At 44.0% G+C, this 12081-nt stretch overlaps 1 pseudogene; it reads right to left on the bottom strand.

The window, feature by feature from the left end:
• Window positions 1-431: 431 nt before the first annotated feature.
• LOC138383189 (protein crumbs homolog 3-like) lies at window positions 432-8654 on the bottom strand (annotated as a pseudogene).
• Between the last annotated feature and the right edge of the window lie 3427 nt (window positions 8655-12081).

Raw genomic sequence — 12081 nt, 5'->3', positions numbered from 1 at the left:
CTGCTGTCAGAGTCATTTCCTCTACTCCCACCCATTCATCCTGGGCACATGTGTGGGAAAACGTTCCCTCACCACCTGGGACTCTTAATTTTTGAAGTTAATGTCTTTTCTTTTTTGATCTGGAGTTTATATTTGAGATTTTTTCATCACTGTTTCTAGGCTTGTAGATACTATATTTTACTTTCTGAGTTTTTTTTTCTTTCAAAAAAAGCTTTTATTATATCTCACTACCAATTTTATATAAATATATAAAAAGTGAGCAGCCCCACCCCTCCCTTCCCCTCAGGGGCAAAGCCTAGAACTGAAGCACCTTCTTCCCTTCTATTCTTAAGCATCATCGGGTGGGTCTGATGGCCCAGAGAGGGCTCTGCCTTCCTTCCCCCAAGGTCACAGGGCAAGGAAGTGCGGGGTGGATGGAGAGAGGAGGGGACCTAGGCGGGCAGGCAGCCCCGCACCGGCTCCTTGGAGTCCTGGGGGACACGGGCCTCAGCTGCGTGGGAGAACCGCTCCTCGCTGCAGGCCGGTAGGTGCCCTCCTCCGTCTGCCACTTCTCACGAAGTTTCAGCACCAGGAGTGCCAACCGCGCAGATGGAGAGGACCACAACGCCGGCTTCCTGAGACAGGGCCCCATTGGAGCCGGAGCCAGGGGGCGTAATAACCGTGTTTCCATTGGCGGGAGGGGTCAGCGTTTGCCCCCAGGCTCGGCCCCAGCAGGCAGGCAGCAAAGGTAGGCCCAGTGCCAGGGGCAGCCCCCGGCCAGGGTTCTCCCTGGGCTGGGTGACGGGTTGGCAGCGCCAGGGATGGAGCTTCACACGTGCCGCTCCCAGTGCATCTCGGGCCGGGTACCTGCGACTGGGCACCTGGACCAGGCGTCTTAGAACTCGCTCGAGTGCCTGGTCCCGATCCCTAGCTCAAACTCTCGGTCAGTCCCTTTCTGAGTTTCTTTCCGTTTTAAAATCTGGATTCCAAGTTGTGCAGATACTTCGTGCAGGGCAGGCATGCAATGGGACAGAGAGCGCAATCCCGGGCCAGCAGGTCTGGACTGCAGTCCCAGCGTCAGCTAATTTGGCTGTGTGGCCGCCGTCACGGTATCAGAATGCTTTGTTCTTGGGATTCTGGTATGTTTACTGGAGTTGGGAAGCCTGGCCGGCCTTGTGAAGTTGTTTCTGTAATGCAGCGAGAGTGAGCTAAAAATACAAAAAAGACATTGTTTTGGGGAAAGCCAAAGTGCTATTTAGAACTATTTTCATTGAATAAAGATTTCTGGAACCAAAACGCAGACTATCTTAAAAAGACAAAACCAAATTAACATGTATTTATTGAGGGTCTTCTGTGAGAAAGGAAACGAGCTGGGCTGCTGGGAGTGGAAATCGTGCCTAATCATCCTGCCGCCGGCCCGAGCCAGCTGGGGTGACAGTGTCCTGTGAACATCCTGAGCCACCGCACAGGCGAGTCTGTCCTCCTCGGGAATCTGTCTTGCTGAACTTCCTGAACTTTAGTTAGCTCGGAGTTTCCAACTCATAGGCAGAAAACTGTATCTACAACTGGCTTCTCCCCAGACATGATCTTAGCTGGACGAAAACCTAAAAAGCAGTACATCCAATTTCATCACGGAGCCATAATTTAAAGTGCTGCCTTTGAGCACTACTTGGCAGTAGAAAAATAGTTAAGAACAAACTCTGTGCTGTGAACACTTGACTATCAGCAGCAATTCATAATAACGTGTCTGTATTTTTAAACACTGAAGCCGATTGGGAAGGCAGATGAAGCCATGTGTCGTCTAGTGGATTTAGCACGCTCTTCCTTTGGAATTTAGTGACAGATTTGCAAGCTCCACAGTTCCACTGATACTGGTTATTTTTGAATGTTTTTCTTATTAAATACTCAGTAGTATTAAAATGCTCTCTGGGGAACCTTTTCTTTTTTTAAAGCACACTCTTATTTCAGACAAATTGTTAACTTTTTGACTCTTTCAATTTATTCAAAATTCAAAGAGATAAACAATCAATTCCCAAAGAATAAACAAGAAATGTAAATCAAGGACAATTCCTCGAGTGTTTTAACAATGGGTACCTGTAGATTAGTGAAAACATACAATGTTACTAAACTGTAAACAGACAACCAGCGCAGAAATTGATCTGCTTTTACGGGGCAAGAGAAGTAAATAGAAAAGCAAAATGATTTGACCAGTACATTTGAACTTATTAATTTTAAATATTTTATGCCATTATTTGTTTGAATTAAGCAGTATGGTATTCAAAACTATTTAAATCTCCCTGAAAAGCATTCATTTGCAATTAAAGCATACTTCTGAAGTTCTTTTGATGGGCTATTTTCCTCTTAAGTTAATGCAAAAGGAGAAATTCTTAAAACTCAACTTTCTCGCAGTGTTCTACTTACCTATCCTAGAGGTTCCTCTTCAGTCTTCCTATTCCTCTACCTCTTTGTAGTGATCAGTTCAGCCCATCTTACTCTCCCCAAAGTCTGCTGAACTGACTTTAATAGTATGAATGCAATTTATTGTTAAAGGATATGTTTTTTGGATATGTAGACAGTTAAATGAATCTGGGCTATGAAGTCAGACAGTCTTGAGTCGAATTCATGCTCCTTTAACCTGTCCCCAATTCTGTTTTCTTTGTTCTCAACTCTCATCCATTGGTTTCTGGGATGCTTTTCCCTGATGGCATCTCTGGGACAGTTCCCTCTGGAGTTCCTTTGCTGTTTACTTCAACTCCACACTGAAATCCAAGGTTCTGTCTTCAGTGGTTCTAAATCCTCTCCCACGGAAGCTCGTCTGCTCCACGCTGGTGACTGCTCCTCTCAAGAGCGACTCCCAGACTCTGGCTTAGGGCCTGGCTGCTCGAGCCCAGCCCAGTTCCAGCTGCCTGTTGGCATCTCTGCTCAGATGCCATTATAGGATCTCGGCTCAGGGTATCCAAGATGGCTCTTGTGACCACCTCTGGCTCTACTTCTGTCTTTACTAAAGTCTAGCAGAAAGAGGCTCTTGCTTTCTTATGACTCTTTCCTCAGTAAGATGCACCAGCCTTCTCCTGGTTGCTCAACCAAGAAGTCTACTCACTTTTTAGTCCTTTTTCCACTTCATTCCCATGTTGTGGCTCAGAAAACATCCCCCAAAATGAAGGCCTCAGAAGCAAAAGTTTTCTGCCTTCCTGCCTCTCAGCCCATTCTCCCCTGAGGCTGGCCGTAGAAACTAGAATCCCTCTTCCCTAAAGCGGGTCATAAAAGCCAGAATCCCTTTTCCCAAAAGCCAACCATAAAACCCAAAACTATTCTGTGTAAAAAGTGGCCATGAAGAAATTATCTGACCTATCTTGTTTGGCTGTAGGTCGCAAGGCCCCATTCCAGAGAGGGTCCTGCCCACACCCAGAAGGAAGGGTGCTGCTCAGAGAGGCCAAGAAGAATCCAGACAGACAGGCCTTGCTGGATCTCCCCACTCTGTCTGTCTGTTAGCATCAGATCACACCCTTTTTGTCCAGTCGTATTCTACATGGCTGCCCATACTCTGTTGAACCCAAGCACAAAAATGGACAATTTCCCCTGTCTCTTTGGGTCTTCATCCTGAAGGCTCCCGTGTATGCACATTAAATAAATTGGTATGTCTTTTCTCCTATTATTCAATCTGCCTCATGTCAGTGATCTTCAGCGAATCTCCAGTAATATGGATTTGCTGAGAACTTTATTTCATGCTTCGACCCCACACCCGTTATCCAATTGCTAGATCATGGTTATACCAACTCTGGACTGTATGGCGCATCCCTGTGGTTTCTCCTCGCCGGGCAGCTCTGGGGAAGCCCTTCTGTGCTTCTCACCTGGTGACTCTCAGTAGTGTCACCACCCACCTCACGCTCTTGCCTCTCACCAGCCTGTGTTGGTCTTCATGGAGGCAACAGAGCTTTTTTTCCAGGCGTAAGTCCAAACATACCACTCTCTTCTCATCAGCCCTTAAAGCCACCCAGAATTAATCTAAACTCCGCCTCGTAGCCAAGGCCTGCCTTAATACTGTGCCAAACTAACTTTCATGCCTCATTTTCTATTACACTTCACTCCTCTAGAGGCCAGAGCTCTTCTGCACCTCGGAAAACAACCTTCCTGAGTGTATACTTTACCTCTCAGCTTCTCGGCCTCCACCCAAACTGCTGTTCTGTTTGCACTTTTTATCTCAGCCTATGGGTCCTGGGACATCACGTCAGTCTGCATGAGCCAGTAGCTGTGACCTTCTCAACAGACACCCAGGTTCATTCTCCAACCCTCCCCATCACAGCCACAGGAAATGCTGCAGGTCTCCTCCAGCCAGCCATAGCCAATGGCATTGTTTGTATTTGTATCTTTATTCTACTCGTCACACTGTCATTGGATTAGAATCACATCTTCATCAACCTTTTAAATTCAACAAATTCAACTCAGGGAATACTGTGACTACAGCATCAGAATATTCACCTCTATTTTCCAGACTTCTAGGGCCCACAGTCTTCCTCTAGCCTCCTTCCTAACACCGTCTTGTCCTCCTATCCTTAGACCTAACAAGGTAAGTTTAGAGGAAATAGCTTTGCAACCATACAGAACTTCTGTGTTGCACATGCTAGAAAATATCTGTTGAATTGGGTTTAGTAGTGTGAATACAATTTGTAGTTGAAGGATTTGTTTTGGGGGTATGTAGACACTAATAGTTAAATGACTCTGAGATATTAAATCAGTTAGTCTTGAGTTGAATTCATGCTGTTACCCACTGTGTAACTACAGCTCTGGCTTCAGCTTCTTTATCTGCAAAACCTGACAACAATACACATTTCTTGTGAAGATTGTTGATAATGACAGCTAACCTTATACAATTCTTATGCTTATCCTGGATTTTTGATGTGTCTCATGCACTTAACTGCTCGACATATATGTTCATTAATTTAATCTTCAAAAAAATCCCTTAAGGTAGGTGTTTTATTATAATCTCCAATTTAAAAATGAGGAAACTGGGGCATGGTGAGATTAAGTCATACAGCTAGTAAGTGCCAGAGCCGACATTTGTTCTGAGGCCTATGCAGTGAGCTACAGTATTCTCCTGGCTTTGTTACCACACACAGTACAGTTGGCCTCAGTATCCTCTCAGGCATCCAGGGACTCCACCAACTGCAGATCAAAGATATTGGGTGAGGGGGAAAAATAAAAAAAATACAATAGTAAAAATAATACAAATAAAAACAATGTAGTATAACAACTATTTACCTAGAATTTACATCTTATTAATTATTATAAGTAATGTGCAGATGATTTAAAGTATACAGGAGGACATGCGTAGATTATATGCAAACACCATGCCATTTTATATAAGGGACTGAGCATCCTCAGATCTGGATATCTGTGGGGTTCTGGAACCACTTCCCTGGGGATACTGAGGGACAACTCGACTGTATATAGAGACACTTCCACAGCCCTTACTATGTGGAAGGTATTTAATAAACAGTTGCGAGTAGTACGATTGCACTAAGCCTATGGTTCGTTATCCGCATGAATCTTTCAGACATGAAGACACTTGTTCAGCAAGAGCTTGGTAAAGCCTCTTTAATGTTTGGAAACAAAAATAATATTATTTGGGGCAGAAGATCCACAGGGTAAACGAAGGAAATGAGAACAGATGTCAAAATATCCTCTCAGCTAATTTTGAAATCGGACCCAGTTTAAGTCCCTGAGTCCAGTTGTTGGGAAGAAAAGCCTGTGAGTCAGGGTGGGCCTCTCCCCGGTGGCAGCCTGCAGTGCTCTCCCGTGGTGCCCTCAGGGAGCTCTGCAACCCGTCCCTGTCCTGTCACCTTGTCAGCCAGCAGGAACTCATACCTGTTTGGTGAAGATCTGAATGAACGGCTCGTGGTGCAAATACAAAAGTACGTGTATCAATGCAAAAGAAACCTGAAGTGAAGTAAGAAGTCAAATAATTAGCAAAGGAGAAGTCAGGACAGTGAGATTTGTCTAGGGTAGCCCAGGAAATGGTTAATATGGAGGGAATAGCTGATTTTATAACTATAACAATAACAAAAAGAGTTGTTATAAACAATAATATCTTGTATTTGTGCAGTTACTTATTTTTATCAGAGTATCTTCACAACTATTTTATTAAAAATGTTATTTTATTTTATCCTAAAAATGATGCTTTATATTTTAGAGGGTAGATATTATTCCACTCATTTGAAAGATGCCAACACCAAGGCTTAGAGACATTAAGTACCATGTTTTGGGTCACAGAGACAGTAATTCACTCTTGGGAACCCAAGAGCTCTTATTCTAACCCAAGAGGCTTTGTGGTTCTCAGGGATTTGCAGGTTTGCTAATGAGATTTGGGGTATGTGCCTTTCATGGCGCACACGCCTGCAGTGCTTTAATCATGCAACAGGCATTTACTGTGCACTGACTCTTCGCCGAGGCTTTTGTTTTCAGGGTTGGGAACATAGCAAAGAATAAAAACAGGTAAGTGTCCTTACCTTCTCTGTGCTGACATTCTCCTGGGGAGGAATAGGCAGTGACAGCTAAGGCCCCGAGTTTGGTTTCGGAGCCTAGGCAACCCGGGAGAGGCCCACCGAGTCCTTTCCGCGCTGTTAGAACGGCAGGATAAAGTCAGTAAATGGTAATGTCAGGCTCCGCTCACTATTTACATATTCCATTCTTGTCATTAATTTTCCTCCCTCACTATTTGACTCTAAAGTAATAGTTAATTTTCATGGTCGAGAAGTTGAGCAAGGGAAGTTCAAAAGAAAATAAACGAAGGCGTTGACAGAACAGCTGAAATATACCAGGACAATGACGCAGACTGTGAATTGCATCTTCCATTTGTCAGGGACCAAGGCAATCCATAAAGTGTCCCCAGTAGGTCTCCAGAAAGCTCAAGGTCCTCTACTCCTTCCTTTCCAGCTAAAAATTCCAAAACCCTAAAGTAAGAAAAATCATATGAGCTAATCTTGAACGAGTGTTTGCTTCTCAGCATTCTGGCCCAGATCGGGGTTCGTGGGGGTGGGGGGGTGTGGCAGAGGCGTGCGGGTTGTGGATCGTTGTGCTCAGCGAGGCCACGGCTCTGCAGGCCAGCGACGGCACTGTCAGCAATGGAAGGAGAGGGCTGTGAATGCTATAGTGATACTTTTGCCTCCCATCGAGGCCTGTTTTAGCAAGTATACATCCAGCTCAACTGCCCGGATATCTCAAACTGACACTGAGAAGCGTTAGCTTATGACTGCACAATGTGTGAACGCATTTCTAGGTTGTCATCGAGTATCACATTCACTTACATGTAATGAACTGTACAAGTCTCAGTTCATGCAACTGCACCTCTTGCTTCTGAGAGGCTGGAGGGAGAAGTTGTCTGTGGCTCTTAGTGGGAGTGCCCTACTCCTCAGTTTAGGAACGTAATTCCAGGGTCTCAATCCGGGCGCCCAGCAGCCTTCCCTGCTGGGTGATGGCAGAGCACAAAGAGCAACTCAATCGCTTGGGAAAAGACAAAACACTTAGAATGCTTTCAGTGTCAGACAGAACTCTCTGTTGAGAGTTACATTATTAAAATAACAGGAGTTCTGGGAAAGATCAACCTGTGTTTGCAGGGTGATTTGGCTCTGGTCTAAAAATTTCACTGAGAACAAGTTTATTTTGTGAGTGTTCCCGGGGAACAGAAATCTAAGGGAGATAAATGGTGTGAGTCAGCACAGGTAAAATAGCACTGGCCAACACGGAGCCAGTTTAAAGACTATGGGGTCTGCAAGAACAGCGAGGAGTAGTGGGCTCCCCCAGCCCCACTTACCCAGGGGTGCTGGCTGAGGATCATGTCTCGACACTTCTTTCTGGGAGGGTCTCCCCTCGTTTTGATGAGGCCCAGAGCTGCATTGACTTAGTGCAGTTAAAGGAGTGAATTCTGCAGGAGGAAATTTCTCAAGTTCCCCAAGCCCATCTTTTCATCCTCCCAGCCCAAGCACCATCTGCCCTTTTGTGTATTTCTAACAATGACTTGAAGTGTGAGGAAGATTCTATCGTCAGAATAACCTTCCTTGTGCTTTTTATAATTTGCTTACTAAAGGCATGAACATTTATAATTTTCTTTCCCATCAGATTAACGCATCAGTTAATCAGAAAACTGAATTAATCAGCACACTTCATTCCCCAGGGCTAATCAAGTCTTTGCTCTACTTTGCAAAAAACAATGTAAAAAAAAAAAAAAAAGCAGCTGTTTTGTTTTTAGAGAGAATTCATAGTCTTGGTTTTAGTCACCTATTCCTTCAGCCTGGCTGTACGTTGTTCCACTGCAGATACTGTTCACAGAATATAACTATGTGATTCAACACAGGCAATGTACTAAAAGTTTAAAAAATGAGATGGTTACAAAATGCAACAGGAGTAGTCTCTCTACTGTTCTTCACACAGCAGCCTCAGTGACCCTGTTAAAACCCAGTATATATGACATCACTCTTCTGCTTAATGGAAACCCAAGTCCTTCCAGCGGCCTCTCTGACCTTGGTCCCTCCACCAAGGGCCTCTTCACGGTTCCTTGTAAACGCCAGGCCCACACTCATCTCCTGGAGCCTTTGCTTTTGCTCTTTCCTCTGCCTGGAATTCTCTTCCCCAGACATGAGTGTAGACTGTTGCCTTGTTCCCAATCTGTTCCGCTTCATGTTTTATCCCTAATGCCCAAGCAGTGCCCAGAACATAATATAGGCTCAATAAATGTTTATGAATGAATGAATAATTTTGATTAGTTGAATCCAAAAGAGAGAAAAAGAAAAGAAGAAAGAAAGTTTGCTTGGTTGTTCAATTTGGCTAGCTGATATTTTTCAGTGAATCAAAGGTTTCTGTTTTGCATGTTGTTTCCACATTGGATTTATGAATTTCCAGAATGTAACAAAATAGGTCCGTGTTACCTTCAACAATCATTCTCAAATCTTGAAGCCTAGCTTTCAAGAAAATGATAAAGATACTGTGACCAACGGCTCATTGGCTGTTCACAGTGTAGGGATGGGGAGCTGGGGCTCCACGCACGGGTTTTGGTGGGGCTGGGTGGAAGCCTCCAGACGTGCTCACGGAAAGCAGACTCATCTCAGAACTTTCCCTTAAAGGAGTGTGAGGCCTGAGCCTCTCTTTTCTAGGCTGCCGTTTCGTCACCAGGGAGTGGGCCTGACCGCCAGTCTGCTAGAGCGAGAGTTTGTCTTAAAACCAATCTTGGAAATCAAGCCCAAGGCTAACAGGACCCTCGCTTTTCACACATGCAAGGAAATCTCTCAGGATGCTCCAGGAGTGGTGAGTGGGGGAGATAGCTGCATTGCACAGACTCCTAAAACACCCCTTTCAGGGAAGCAGCAGTCTCTTTAGCATCATCTGGAGCAATAATAATAATAATAATAATAATTGCCGTGACAAATCGATTAAAAAGGAACAGGCACAAACAGATACTTCCCCTCCCTCTTTCAAGAGAACAATGAAATATTAAAATGAATGTGCAGAAGGATTGAAGTGAGAGCTTGGAGAAGTGGCAGTTGGAAACTTGGAAGGGACTCATGGCATGAAGAAATACTAACAGAAGCAGCCTTTTGCAAACTGGAATTTTGATGTGTCTCAAACTAAAAGAACAAAATGAAAAATCTTCCAGCGTGTGCTCTGCTTCTAATTAGTGTTAGGCTTTCTCAAGAGTCCTAGCCAGTTAATCCTAAATGGAAACCAGCCATCTAAGCTAGATTTCCTCTCTGGGAGATTTCATCTCTCTGATGATGTCTTGCTCTGTTTCTTGTTTTCTTTCTACTTTGTAAAAATAAAATTTCCCATCTAATTGCAATTGAAATGGCTACCAGTTTTGGTTTCTTTATTCATCAGATTCTATCTGCAATTACTCACCTGCATCATTTCAATACATGTTACTTTTTTTCACCAAGTTCCCTGGTATAGCACATATCTGTGACTTTATATCATTGCAGAGAATTATATTTACTTATATTTCATTTCTGAAAGTTTTAAGGGGAAGGTAGATTGGGAGTTATATGTATTTGTATATTGCGTAAGGGACGCTATTGCAGGTAAAATATCTGATATGTCAATATGAGTGGGTATGAGAGGGATGGACCAGACTGTTATGAGAGAGCAGAAGAAAGGCGTGTCAGGCACGACTGAGCAACTCAGGGCGGGACACTGGAAGAAGCCGAGAAGCCTGGGCTGCCTGCTCTGGACTGTCGGAAGAGAGGGCAGCAACGTGGTGGCCTCCAGGTCTTACCCAAACCCTCACTGGGTATCTGCTGGGCCTCTTTGCTGGCTCTCCCAGAGGCATATGCACTGGGGACGTGCTCCAGACACCATTGGTCACCAGGAGTTCAAGACCAGCCTGAGCAACATAGCAAGACCTCGTTCTACAAAAAAATTCAAAACTTAGCTGACATGGTGATGCACACCTGTACTTCCAGCTACTCAGGAGGCTAAGGTAGGAGGATCACTTGAGCCTAGGAGTTCAAGGCTGCAGTGAGCCATGATCATGCCACTGCATTCTAGCCTGGGTGACAGAGAGAGGCTCTGTCTCAAACAAACAAACAAAACAAAACAAAACAGACAAAAAAAAAAAAAAAAAAAGAAAGAAAAAGAAATGATACTATCAAGATATAGATCCTCATGAAAAATATTTGATTTTCAGTCTCACACATAGAAAAGATATATCAGATTTCATTGACTATAAAATACATTTTTCTCTGAAACCATGAAGTGTCTTAGATTTGGTGAAACATACTGTCTATTCCAAGGTAGTCACCATCTGAAGTGTGTTATTCTAGAAAAATTGTTGAATAGTTGCTGTGGATCTTGAATGTGTATTAATTTTTAAAAAGTTAGAAGTAAAAATTATTAAATGGCTTCAAAGAAGTGTATAGATATCTGGGGTAACTGTTTTAGGATTCTTAGAAATCCTAGGGATTTTCAATGATTTATAGCTTGAGATGATTAAATCTAGTTAAATGTAATATTCATATTTAGTGTGAAACATCTACAATATAGTTAACACTGCTGGCCCTGAAATACATGATGACTTAATATGGTGTCTGAAACCAGGGTTTCTCATAATAATATCTGTCATTAGAACATTCTCTTGAGCAGACTCCAAACCTGGGACTTTTCTCATTGGTCTTGAGATTGTAGTGGAATTGTCTGGTTCCATTTCAGATGGGGGCGATATAGTTGCAGGACTTGTTTTAGTTCATTGTTTCCTTTCCAAATTGCCCAGTTGATTAAAATACATGCTCTTGACGTGTAGACTTTTAGTGTAGACCTCAGTAAAAGGCCCTTATAGTGCGGTTCCAGGTCAGCATGAGTGGTGGGGGCAGCACACAGCCCGCACCCCAGATGAAGGGTGGCTGGCGACACCTCCACACGGCTGCGCCTCACCTCGTGCGGCTCCTCCAGTCAGACTGGGTATGTGTGCCTGGGACTCCACTCTGGGTGACTTTCCCCATTATTTGGCACCTACACTTCCCTCCTCTGGATGCACCTTCCCCCTTTCAATGCCCAAGTGTCACCCACACTTTAAGGCTCATCTAAAATTCTGTCCCCTCAATGAAGCCTTTGCCAACACTCTGGGTAAGAAGAACGTGCTCCTTCCTCTGGATTTTAACATTTTAGCTCCCCTGTTACTCTAGAACTTGGTGTCATTCACCCTGCAATACAGTGATTTGTTTACCTCTGTGTCCTCCTACTATATTCCAAGCTTTTTGAAAGGAGGAGTGATATCTTATCCATAGGTTTTTATCTCCCATGAAGAACTTATATTTGGGAGCATTTTAAGTGGATGCCCACATGTTTTGTGAAGTAGTGTCAGAAATTAGGTGCCATCATCACCAACACCAGTGTTGTCATTGTCATCATCAACCCTTTGCATCATCTTGGGAGCTTTGCACTCTGTACTGCGCCGGTCCGTTCTCTTCTCATATTGCCTGTGGCTCCCAGCTTAGGCTGTATCAGTAATAAAGGAGATGTTCCGATCTCCATCCATCTCCTTCTTGGTTTAGTGTGTCAAGTGTCCGTTCTGGGCCTGGGCAGGGAAGAGGAGGAACATGCACCAACCACACCTGACAG

The sequence above is a fragment of the Eulemur rufifrons genome, chromosome 5 (genome assembly GCF_041146395.1).
Source record: "Eulemur rufifrons isolate Redbay chromosome 5, OSU_ERuf_1, whole genome shotgun sequence".
Lineage (NCBI taxonomy): Eukaryota > Metazoa > Chordata > Mammalia > Primates > Lemuridae > Eulemur > Eulemur rufifrons.
The sequence above is the reverse complement of the archived record's forward strand: the minus strand, read 5'-3'. Positions and strand labels throughout refer to the sequence as shown.